At 41.9% G+C, this 13,258-nt stretch overlaps 1 long non-coding RNA gene across 3 annotated transcripts; it reads right to left on the reverse strand.

Annotated features, from left to right (window-relative positions):
• Positions 1 to 2,971: 2,971 nt before the first annotated feature.
• On the reverse strand, positions 2,972 to 11,246 carry LOC141370489 (uncharacterized). 3 transcript variants are annotated; one of them, XR_012374546.1, is made up of 5 exons: positions 11,107 to 11,246; positions 7,792 to 7,878; positions 6,892 to 7,129; positions 4,672 to 4,823; positions 2,972 to 4,118 (listed from the first exon to the last, which is right to left on the reverse strand). It is a non-coding gene; the product is annotated as an uncharacterized lncRNA (long non-coding RNA). The 3 variants fall into 3 exon arrangements; XR_012374548.1 differs by lacking the exon at positions 7,792 to 7,878; XR_012374547.1 differs by lacking the exon at positions 4,672 to 4,823.
• Positions 11,247 to 13,258: the final 2,012 nt, after the last annotated feature.

Raw genomic sequence — 13,258 nt, forward strand, 5'->3', positions numbered from 1 at the left:
TATGCCAATGCCAAGGTCTGTATTTAATTTGGTGAGTTACTGAGAATTTTTTGAGCAGGTAATGACATGACTGGAATTTCACCCAAGACAGGTTTACAGTACACCTACTCGTGTGTGAAATGAGCTGCAGTGGGGAGGAGGGTGGGCACGGGGTGGTGACCGTGGTGTACAAGGGTGTAGATGCTGGACCGACCACAAGGTATTTGGCAAAGAAGAACACAGACTCAAAACATCTCCAAGGTTCCCATGGCTAACGATGAGACAGTTTGAATATCAATAAAATAATAACTGCAATGGAATGAAACACCCCCCCCCACACACACACACACAAGCCACTGGTTACCTCTGGTTGATATTATCCAACCCACTTTGGAAACTGATAAAATAAAGGGAAAGAATCAAACCTTTATAGCACCTTCCTTACATAAACTCTACCCCAAGGTACCCAAATAAATGATTTGGAACATTTCTTGTATAAATGTATTCCAGTTAATGAATAGGGAAAGGTAGACTAGAACATCACTACCTTTCAACCCCTAACAAAATAATAGCTCCAGGTCTGTGGTTCTCAGGGGATGGTCACTGGACCGGCAACATCAATATCACCTGGGGGCTTTTGTTAAAAATGTGAGTTATTGGGCCTAACCCAGACCTACTGAATCAGAAACTCAGGTAGGGCCTCAACAATCTGTAGTTTAACAAGCCTGCCAGGTGATTCTGGTGCATGCTCCAGATTGAGAACCACTGGCCTAGACAATAATCATCAATGGCTGCTAATACCACGGAAAGAGACCAGGTATGGTGAGCCTCCTGATAGACTATGTTACCTCTGCAGCAGCTTTGTCAAATAATGCATAGCATGCCTCTCAAACTGTCAATTTATAGGAAATGCAGACTCTAGAACACCCTAAACAAACTTTCCCGGGAATGCAATCAACAAAATCCTAACTGCTGGAAACCCTGCAAGACCAACACAGTGGGCTCTTCAACAACTGAATTGTAAGGAAAAAGGGAAAGAGAGAGAGAGAGGGGGAATCAGAGCATTTATAGATTAAAGAAACAGATCAACTGATGGAGGTGCGTGGACTTTATTTCAACCTGAATCACATAGATGTCAACCACCACAACAAAATTATGAGATAGTTGACAAACTGCAGAAGAGGAACATTAACTTGAAATAGCATATATATATATATATATATATATAATTTTCTGTGATAAAGTGTTGTGGCTATTTTTTTTAAAGAATCCCTATCTTTTAGAAATGCATACTGAAGCATTTATAGCTTCAAAATCATCTGATTGGGGTAGATATAGAAACAAAGAAACAAAAAGATGGGCCATGAGCTGGTAATGAGTTGCTGGATGACGGGGACATGGAGGTTCATGGCATAATTCTGTTGCCTTCTGTCCATGTTTGAAATTATCCAAACCAATTTTCATAAAAATAGAAAGATTTCAAAGACATATTTCCTCTACCTCTGATACACACATAAAGTGTCTCTGAGGTTTGCAGACACGATGATCATAAAAGTGGTGAGCCAGAGAAAGTACTAGAGTTTGGGGTAGAACAAGTTTGTTCTTGAGCATGAAGTGAAGACACAAGCATTGAGTTGATGGGAAGGACCTCAGGCCGTCATTTAGGAAGGTTGGCTTGTAGCTTGGGAGAAAGCCTGGTATAAGAGAATTACCAGGTTAGATGACATATATTATAAATATTAGCCCATGTATTCTCAGAAAAGGAACAAAAAATAAATAAGTTGCCAGAATAAGTACCATTGTACACTGTTTTCTGCCATAGCCTAGGAAGAGAAGATGTAAAGGTATGTGTTGGGTTTTATAAGTCCCAAATGTCATAACAAATGAATACTCGACCTTGGTATAAGTCAGGATGGGCTATGTCATGCACAAGCAAAAGCAACCCCCAAATACTCAAACTTCGCATAGGTCAGGATGGGCTAGGCCATGCACAAGCAACAAGCAACCCCAAATCTCACTGCTAAAACACACATAAAAGTGTGTGTGTGTGTGTATTTTTTAATTTCTCTCTCTCATACGTGGACAGCACTGGTCAGCAGGGGTGCTTTGTTCATCAGGCTCCCCTGGAAGCAGGAGCATCACCAGAACAGATGTTTGGAGGGGAATGTGGGAATTTAAGCCTTAGATTAGAATCTAAGCCTCTTCCCTGTTTGCACATCACTTAATCACCCATTTCATCAAACAAAGCAAGTGACGATACTCTTTCACCCCTGAGCCACATCTGAATTCAAAGGAAGCAGGACGTGCAGTCTTCCCAAACGCCCAGTAGAAGAAATGGAACATTTATGCACAGCTCTGTTACAAACTGAATCAGGTCCCCCTCAAATTCATATGCTAAGCCCCCATGTGACTGTTTTTGGAGACAGGACCTTTTAAGGATGTAATAAAGATTAAATGAGGTCATAAGAGTGGGGTCCTGAGTGAATAGGACTGGTGTCCTTATAAGAGGAAGAGATAGAAGGAATGTGCACTCACACAGAAAAGGCAGGCCATGTGAGTATACGGCAGGAAGGTGGCCAATATATATATTGTTGGTGAATAATATACTGTGAATAATGCTGCCATGAACATGGGATGACAAATATCTCTTTGAGGTCCTGTTTTCATTTCCTTTGGGTCTATAATATATATATATATATTGGTACCAACCACTTCACAGCCAAGAAGAGAAATCTCACCAGATATCAACCTTGCCAGCCCCTTGATCTTGGACCTCACGCATCCAGAAGTCTTGGAGAGTAAGTGTCTGTTGTTTAAGCCCTCTTTCCTTGATGTCTTGTTACGGCAGCCCTAGCTGACATCAACAAGCCCCAGTGGCTACCACAAGCACAGAGGCTGGGTCTCAGCGTGAGAAGCATCCTCAGCATTACACATCTTTTTTTCTTTTTTAAGATTTTATTTATTTATTTGACAGAGAGAGAGAGAGAGAGAGAGAGAGAGAGCAAGGGGAGGGGCAGAGGGAGAGGGAGAAGCAATCTCCCCACTGAGCAAGGAGCCCTCCGTGGGACTCAATCCCAGGACCCTGGGATCATGACCTGAGCCGAAGGCAGATGCTTAACCCGACTGAGCCCCCAGATGCCCCAGCTTTACACATCTTCACGAGATTCCAAGGGCATTACTCTGAGGTTTAGACCATCTATCAGATTAAAGGAACCTGGTAAAAACAAGCAAAAATCAGACACAAGTAAATGCTTCATTAAGGACTCCTCCTTGTCTACACCAAAAAGTATGTTCTAAGTGTTGTTTTCATACATTTCAGATGAGGATAAATAATCTAGGCTCCAGCTTTCGTCCCAACTTGTTTAACAAACAAAGACGCTGCCAAGTAAACTGTATTACTTCTCTCCATTTAGTGTGGAAATGATTTGATACAGAGACTGCAGCCTACCTACTGGCTGGGATTTCTATAGACTCTTCTTCTGGCTTGTCCTTGACTGTGCTTCTGGTTTCCTGCCCCTGGGTGGGGGCGGGGGGGGGGGGAGCTGTCTTCTCCCCAACAAGAGTGGGCTGAGCATCTTTTTTATGCTCTTCCGTCAAGGCTTTTATAGCTTTCAATGCTTTTCTTTTGCATATCAAAATTACCTTTTCACCTGGGTGCATTCCTCAGGGCACTGCACCCCCAGGTCTGTTCTAAAAAGGGCTGCCATGGCTTTAGGACAGGCAGAAAGCTTGCTACTAGCTGGGGAATTCATCATTGCCCAGTCTGGGCTGGGGCCAGGCTTTCCACCATGAGCACCTGACCAGGACCCTGACACAATGAAGCAGAGTGAACTTTAGGCAACTTGTCAAAGTTACAGCAGCAGATCTCAGGAAATAATAAAGCAAATATTAACTGAGCACTTATTATATGCCAGACACAGATACAAGTATTTTACACGGGGTACAGGTAGGGCAAAGGGAAGGGACATTTCATTTCAATCGTGGCTCAGGCCTCCAGAGCCTCAGGAAAAGGTGTCAAGTATTCTCTGCTCCAGAGTGAAGTTGAATCCAGACCACCTATGTAGGACTTGCAAGGTGGGGTCTGGAAACAGGTGTGGGGATGGTTTGCTGGTCCTCTGTCTCCTGGAGTGTGTGGGAACCTGGAAGTCAAAGAGAAGAGTGGAGGTAATTCTTTGAGAAAATTGTCGGCATTTCTTCAGGGGGTTACCTCTTCCCCACCATACAACTTAGAGGAGCTTCAAGGGGACACCTTCGGTCAGGTCTCCTGGAGTTTGGGAGGTGTAAAGAATATGGGTGTGTGATGCCCACCCGTGGAATATAAAGGTGATGGCAGTGCTCGAGGCAGCAAAGGACCAAAAGAGGCAGAACTGTAGTAGGAGGTCCCTGTGCTTGCCCAGGGATGGAGGTGGTGCCAGGAAGCCTGGGGGTCCCATGAGCCAGGAGACTCAGCCCAAGAGAAGTGCCTAGGGAAAGTGACCCAGGAAAAGGTGCCTTGCTGAGGCCCAAGAAGAGGGAACAATGGTTCTGCACAACCCACACAAGAACCCCGTGACACAGTCTGCTGGGGACAGCCGCGAGCCAGAGAGTGTGGATGCTGGATCAAGATGGTACCAACCACGTCACCTCCTAATGCTCTCCCCTTCCCCAACAGGGCCAAGGATGAGTGTGGGGACAGGGTAGGAGGGGACTAACCAAGGAAAGGGGACGCTGCACCCTGCTCCGCCTCAGGCTTCCCGGTCTGAGTAGCACCGAGGGAAGGAGAGGCTCCCAATGGAGTAAGAGTTCTGAGTATGTGTGATGCTGAGCTGGACATTTTAACTGCTGAACCTGGAACATTCTTGTGTCTGAAATGGACCAGATGGGGACGTGAATGGGGGTCCCTCCAAAAAATGAAATAGAACTTCCATATGACCCAGCAATCCCAGTTTGGGGTATAGACCCAAAGGAAATGAAAACAGGACCTCAAAGAGATATTTGTCATCCCATGTTCATGGCAGCATTATTCACGGTAGCCAGGACATGGAAACAACCTCAGTGTCTGTCAGTGAGTGAAAACATAAGGACAATGTGATATATAGAAATATAGATATAGATTTATATATCTGTATATATAGATCTTTATCTTTATAATAGAATATTAGTCAGCCATGAGAAAGCAGGAAATCTGACCATTCGCAAAAATATGGGTGGATCTTAAGGGCATTATGTAAACTGAAATAAGCCAGACAGAGACAGCAGGGTAGGGGCCAGAAGGGGAGCTTGGTAAAACCTCTTACACTGTCTTAAAATTTCACCTATGAGATGAATAGGGTGTGAGGATCCGATGTATAACATAGTGACTATAGTTGATAACACCTGTATCATAGAATTGAAATTTGCTAAGAGAATAAAAAATGTTCTCACTGAAAAAAACAAACTAAACGAGTGAAGTATCTGTTAACTAGATGGGAGAAAACCTTTCACACTGTATATCATTATGATGTACACTTTAAATATCTTACCATTGTATTTGTTCATGATGCTGCAATAAAGCTAAAAAAAAAAAAGAAAAAGAAAAAAAGAACTTTGACAGCCCCACTTAGGAAAAAAAAAGTACAGGTTTTGGAGTTAGACTTCATTTCAAACCTGGATCTTCCACTGCTAAGCTGTGTGGCCTGGCCCAGTTACTTGACATCTCTGGGCTTCTATTTCTGTATCTGTGAAATAGGTGTTAGGTTATTTATTCCCCATGATTTTCTCAGGAGGAAAGTATAATAGTTGTTGGTATTTTATGGATAAGGAGGTTGAGGTGTAGAGAGGTTCAGTACGGTTCACCTCTCAGTGTAGTGAGTAAGTGGGTGATTGGGATCCAGTTCAACCCTATGGCCTTATCCTTAACCGCCGCTATATGGCAGCCCACCAAACTGAAAGCCCACTGAGGCCAAAGTCCTGCTTCCACCTTCACTTTTACTAAGTAGGAGAAATGGATCAAAGCTCCAGTGACATTGTCCATTAAATAGGGCCCATAATATCCATCCTAAAGACCTCATAGGACTTTTGTGTGATTCAAATAGGATAGTCTTTATGAAAATACAGATTACAAATTGCTTTTAAAAAATAGACAATTATTATGGACTGAATGTTTGGGTCCCTCCAAAATTCATTTGTTGGAACCTAATCCCCAGTGTGATGGTATTTGGAGGTGGGGCCTTTGGGAGGTGATGAGGTCATGAGGGTGGGGCCCCCATGATGGGATCAGTGCCACTGGGAGGCCAGGGAGCTATGCATTCTGTCTCCACCGTGTGAGGACACAAAGAGAAGTTGGCCGTCTGCAGCCCACAAAAGGAGTTGCAGCGTGTATGATCTGAGCACTCTGGCGCCCTGACCTTGATGTCTGGACTCCAAAACAGCGAGAAATACATGTCTGTTGTTCATAAATCACCCAATCTCTGGTACTTTGTTATAGCTGCCCGAACAGGCTTAAGACAGCACCTAAATAATATTATTGCCTACTAAATGTATTGGTTTTCTCACAGGGAGTTTTATTCAGAGGAAAAAATGTAATGAAAGAAAGATAATGAAGGAATCTCTAATGACACTTAAGAGTTGTTTCCTTGGGGCCCTGACTCATCACTGGATTTAGCAACAACTTCATAATGTTTAACATCAATGGTACCATTTTTATTCTAATGAATATACAACGTTCAAGCCTCATTCCTTTGGACAGTAAATTTATGGCACGAGTGGAAGGCCACATCCCAAGCCCAAAAGACCCCAGCCAAAATGAACTGTTTTTGAAGGACTGGAGCTGTTTACAGAAATATCTTCATACAGTATTGTTTTAAGGAGTCCACACTTTGGGCTCAAAGAAATTGGAGGAGCCTATGTCTCAAGACCAGATATCACTATTTTATCTCTGGCTTTGCAACTCACACACATTCCCAAAGGCCGATAGAATCTTCCAGAGCCTCTTGGTCCTATCCCTGAGCATTTTGAAGATCACGGGCTGAAGCCTGTACATGGCCACAGGGCTTTCTTTGAAAGAAAGGTCTTGCCCCTTTACCAGAGTTGTCCAATGGAAATAGAATGCGAGCAGGAATGCCAGGCACAGATGTAATTTTCAATTCAAATAGTCCCAGTAAAGTAAGCCATGCACATGAGAGCCACATTTCTGTAGAAAGAAACAGGTGAAATTAATTTGAATAATATATTTTCTGTAATCAAATATATTCCAAGTTTGCCATTTCAGCATGCAATCGGCATAAAAAATATTGAGGTATTTTGCATTCCTTTTTTTCAGCCTAAGTCTTCAAAATCTGGCTTGTGTTTTTACACAGCGACAGCACATTTCAGTTCAGGCCAGCCACATTTCCAGGGCTCAATAGCCACATGTGGCTAGCGGCTTCCTAGTAAGTATTCCAGGCTAATGCTTACTACCCGGCTTTTCCTGGATCCAAGGGAACCCCCGCTGAAAACAGAATGTCAAGCCTGGAGGCAGTAAGACTCCCCTACAGAGTTATGGAACCCGCCGTAGAGATCATCTTGTACATGGCAACAGCTAAGTATATTAATATACAGTTGAACCTTGAACAATGTGGGGGGTTAGGGGTGCCGATGCCCCATGCAGTCAAAAATCCGTGTATAACTTTTAACTCTCCAAAATCTTTACTAATAATAGCTTACTGTTGACCCAAAGCCTTACCGATCACATAAACAGTTGATTAACACATCTTTTGTATATTGTATGTATTATATGCTGTATTCTTACAATAAAGTAAGCTAGAGGAAAATGTTATTAAGAAAATCATAACAGAAAATGCATTTATACTGTACCGTGTTTATCGAAAAAGTTCTGCATACGTGGACCCATGCAGTTTACACCTGTGTGGTTCAAGGGTCAGCTCCATAGTCATCGGAAGGCTACATGGGGTAGAATTTGCAATTCACATAATTTTTCACTGATAAGAGGAGAGTATTGTGTTGACCCATCCATTCTACAACAGAAAGCATGTTGGGTTGAAGAGCATAACCTCCTTAATTTCTCAATTCTCCAATATGAGGACAAGTTTAAGTTCGCAGATTTGCTGCAAATTCAACTTCTCAGGGCCAGAATCTTTATTACAAGAAACAGCTTTCCTAATCTGCAGGGAACTGGTAAAGGTCAATATTTTGGTTACTTTCTTTGACTGACAGAGAAGCTATACTCTCTGTACAAAGTGAATTGTCATTCTATTGAAATAGAGAATGGACATCTTTTTGTGGAATTGGTTATGTGCTCTATGTGGTTTTTTTTTCTTGTTGTGCTTAGCGGTTCTTATTATTTTTATTAGATTTTGTTTTGGATCTCTATGATGGCTTCTTTTTTTTTAAGATTTTTATTTATTTATTTGTCAGAGAGAGAGACAGAGAGAGAGCACAAGCAGAGGGAGCAGTAGAAGGAGAGGGAGAAGCGGGCTCCTCACTGAGCAAGGAGCCCGATGTGGGACTCGATCCCAGGACCTGGGATCATGACCTGAGCCGAAGGCAGACGCTTAATGACTGAGCCACGCAGGCATCCCTGATGGCTTCTTTATTACCTGAAAACCAGTTTGTTGATCTACCTTTTTTTTTTTTTTTTGTCGATCTTTCCTTTAAAACAGGTTACACCATCTGAGTGCTTATTTCTCTTGGCAACTATGAGGTAATTAGGAAATTTACCCTTTCCATTCAAATTCATATGAAGGCTTTATTTCCCTGTGTGTCAGAAATGTTCCCTGCAATTCCTTTCTTGATATTCAAAAAATCTGTGAAGATGCCCAAATATCTCCAGCTCTCTCCAGAAAGGTGTCATTTGGGTAATTCCTCATCACACTGTTGATGTTGGTAAGTCAGAACCATTTTATCCACTGAATGCAAGCAGTCCTTCAAAAAGAGTTTTATTTCTTTAAGTTCCAAGATGATTGTTCCCTTCCCCAACTTGCCCATACACCACAGTCAACTTGTATGCCTCCCTGCCTACAGAGAGATCAGTCAATAAGTAATCCAAAAGCAGAGAACAATCGCAAAACTATTTAATTTCACGTTGCACCAAATTATGTGTTTGGGTTTGTTGTTTGTGATGTTGCCTAAGATTTACTGTGCTTTTTTTTTTTTATTTTGCTCAGATTGTTATTAACATTAAATCATGTTCCTCAAGCATCTACCAATTGAAAATAAGTGAATGCAAGGTTTCCCAAACATAATCAACAGAATGGCTAATCAAACCAAGAATAATCAAGAGCTCACTGTATTATCTCCCCTTTTTCATTTATTTGTGAAAAATCTACTGAGCACTGCTCTGGTCAAGGCATGGTGTTAGTCTCTGTGGTTCTGTTTTGAGGAGCTCACACTTTGGTAGAAGATACAAGGCAGGCAAATAAGTGACAAGCGTGATAGACAGTGATAGTTTTGTGAGAGAGACAGAGAAAAAATTGTCTGCCATGGCAGTTCAAAGAGAGTAGAGAGGCATCAGGGGAAGTTATGCTTGAGACAGCATTTGAAATAGGTGTGAAGCAGCAGGATTGGATTTGGACGTTGGGAGGTAAGAAGTAAACAAATACCAGGCAGAGGAAGCGGGGTTCATCTGAAAGCAAGTCACGGGCTCTTGAAGAAACTATATAACTGTGTGCTAATTTAGAGCACTCCTGGTCTGTGCCTAAGACTCTGGGAACAAGGGGCGCCTGGGTGGCTCAGTCGGTTAAACGTCTGCCTTCGGCTCACATCATGATCCCAGGGTCCTGGGATCAAGCCCCGGTCAGGCTTCCTGCTTCTCCCTCTCCCTCTGCCCCTCCCTCCTGCTCATATTCTCTCTCTCAAATAAATAAAGAAAAAAAATTAAAAAAAAACCTCTCTTTCAAATAAATACATAAATAAATAAATTTTAAAAAGACCGGGAACATGAAAAAAAATGCACTGCTCACAAAAGAGCAAATTGTTACTTATTTAATAATGAATTAATTATTGGGACCATCCCCAAGATAAATGACTTTTGTTTATGTAACTCACATGATACTAAAATCAGCAAAGTATTGGCCCTCCCCTCCCACAGACTTGTTGAGGCTTTCTTGTTACTTGATTATGTGTTTGAGTTATAAAACGCATAATACTACCCTTTAGAAGGGAAGCGTAATTTCCACTCCAAACATTTGTTTTGTGTTCATATAGTTGGTGGCAGACACATGCACACACACTCATGATGATGATTATCTCTAGCATAGTCAACATTTCTACTAAATGTATTTCTGAAGGGAAATAAAGTCCTAGTAAATATATATACTTGAGCTGGTAAGATGTCTGAAAAATTAGTACCTTTCTTTGATGCTTTCAATGCAAAAACGTCTGCTTTTGTAATTAACGCCTTCATTTAATCAGTAATGGATCAAGTTGGCCTATGCACAGGAGGGCCAGAAAAAAAAAAATCGCAGCAGTATGCTAATGAAATGGTAATGAAGGGGATCAGGACATGCCACCCCAAAATATGCCACTTTGGTATAAGGATTATTTTGAGCTTAAGGCAACTGAGAAACAGCAGATTCAGGAGGAACAGGCTGCGCTCCTCTTTCCTGCCTAAAACAGGGCATATGTTTCCATGTGTAAAAGTGTCTCCCTCTCCTATAGCAGGAAGAAGAGAATGGGTCTTCATCACCACAAAGGACACACCAACTTGAGTCCGCATAACAAATATTATTAAATAACTGTTTATCTTCCAGCTGTTTCCCCCATATATTTACTGCCCCTAGGAGCCAAATCCCTTTTCCTTTGTCTAGTCACTTCTTCACAGCTTATTACCCTTTGTTAAAATGGCCTATAAACTCTCAAGCCAAACTGCTTCTTTCAGTTTTCAAATCTTTTCTGTGAAGCTTCCATGTACAAACAAAATAAACCTTTTCTCCTATTTCTCTGTCTTTTGCCAGTTTAATTCACAGGCCCCAGTCACCAAACATAAGAGGATAAAGGAAAATTTTTTCCCACCCCGACACTGGTGACATCGGAACTCAATAAATGTTTGTTCAAAGATACTGACCAATAGCCTTAAGATACACTCTTATAAGCCCAGGTAATTATTAGCTGTAGCGGCTGAGCCTGGGAGGTTTATTTGTGACGCACAGCCCGAGTGCAAACGTAAGTTACCTTTTAGAGGCATGTTCCAAGAACAAGTCTTCTGATTGCATTGCTGCATCTTCTCTGCTGTTCTCCAATGCCCCTTAACTCAGACGACCAGAGAACAGTTTAACCTTTTCTCTTTCTGTTTTTCACATATACATGTTCTAGCTGATTAGCAGGATGATGGAAAGTATCTGTGGTTTGCTGAGCTGGGTTGGGCAGATCATAAATCTCACCTTATTGGGCCTCCAGAACTGAAGGGCTTCCTCTCAACCCAGAAACACATCCTGCCATTGGAAGATTTGAAGATGCATGCAAAAAAAAAAAAAAAAGATCCTTTTTTTTTGGTTTTTTTTTTCACAGGCAACTGCTCTCAATTCAAGATTGAATGAGAACAAGAGAATCCCCCAGAGGCACTTCTGTCCCTCACTTCCTCTCACCCTCTTTCCCGCAATAAAGCTGTAAACTCTGAGGACCCAGGATGCTACCTTCCCTTGGAGAACGAAAGGAGATGCAAGGGATAGTTCAGGAATGACGCTGAATCCACTAGGATAAAATGCCTACTGGCAGGCGATACGTTCCAGAAACCTTCTGTGTCAGGTGGACAGAGAAGAGGCACAAGCTGACCAATTCTGAGCCATTCTGTCATTTGTCACAACCTTGAAACAGCAGTTCATCTCAGTGGATAACGGGACAGGAAGGCTGGCCTTTTCAGACCTACAAAGTAAAGCCTTGGTGTCTGCATGAAAACTATGTTGCCGCCAGGGTGCTACAGCACAACACGAGCCATAGGTGTCCACTGATGGAACCTCCTGTCATTTGCATCATGAGGAGCCTGAAAGCACCAGGAGTTTGGCAATCATCTTGGCAGTCAGTACTGACTTGGAGATTTTCCAATAGTCTCGGGACCTATTAAACGTATGTAATCCACACATATCAACTATGAAAACAGTCTTTGTCCTTGTGCTTAGAATGTAAGGGGCACTCCTCCCTGGAAGAGCGTGTCTCCCACCAGAATCCCTCTCACCTTTCCGAAACGAGGCTGAGTTTGGGGAGGGGGCATGGGAAGGAAAACATTTTAAATGTGTTATTTCAAGATTTTTCTTTTTCAGTGTGCTCATGGCACGAGGCTCCTGATATACAGCTTGAGGATCATATGCCCAATTCGTCATTTGAAAACAAAAGTAGCTGTTGAGTGGCTGGGCATTAGACATTTTCTAGGTGGCTAAAAGGTACAAACCTGTCCTTTAAAAGAAAGACCCAGTTGAAAAATATTTTTATTTTTGATGGGTATTAAAGAGGGCACGTTCTGCGTGGAGCACTGGGTGTTACAGGCAAACAAGGAATCATGGAACACTACATCAAAAACTAATGATGTAATGTATGGTGATTAACATAACATAATAAAAAAATTTTTTTTAGCAGGTTTTCACTCTTGCCCCCCATCTATTACTACTTCTACCAACTATATTTCTGAAAAATATTCCTAAAAATTCCTAATTTAGAAATTCCTTTTAGTGATGAAGCTTGTATAAGAAGAGAGGTTTGGAGACATGCGTTCTAGATTATTCTAGGAAAGTATTTATGACTTTTTTTCTGAATTTCAAGATTTCTTGCTCTCTTATCCTGATAAAATCAATCTATGTATCGCTTCCCTGTATTTACTACTGAACTACAAAATTAGAAATGTCATCAAATTAGTCATTTTCCAGCCATTTTTCATTTTGGTTTTTTGCTGTCTTCCGATGGCCTGTTCAATTAGATTGACAGAATTAGCTATTGAACTTTTCACTCAACACAATTTTCTTTTTAGCTCAAGCTGTCTTCCCCAAAGTCACTTAGAAGACATTTTGGATTATCCCTCGGCCTCAGCCACCCCCACATTTCTAAACCTCTGTGTAAGCCCATTCGAATTGCCCGGTCACTGCCTAGACTCTAGACATGTGGGGGTGGGGAAAAAGGGGAGGGTGTCTTCCATTTTCCAAATGCAGGCCTGTCCTTGCTCGTTTCCTTTGCATTATTTTGATTTGACTATATAAATAATAAAATAATTTAGGAATCCAGGAAGCTTTTCTCCAAGCAACATTTTGGTAGTGTAAGTATCAGGCCTTATGTAGCATGGAATGCCTACAGAACGTCAGGTCTGTATGTGAAAGGAGGTTCCAGGGGAATGTGACAG

The sequence above is a fragment of the Callorhinus ursinus genome, unplaced genomic scaffold, assembly GCF_003265705.2.
Source record: "Callorhinus ursinus isolate GAN/ISIS: 27379988/994484 unplaced genomic scaffold, GSC_fseal_2.0 scaffold36, whole genome shotgun sequence".
Classification (NCBI taxonomy): domain Eukaryota; kingdom Metazoa; phylum Chordata; class Mammalia; order Carnivora; family Otariidae; genus Callorhinus; species Callorhinus ursinus.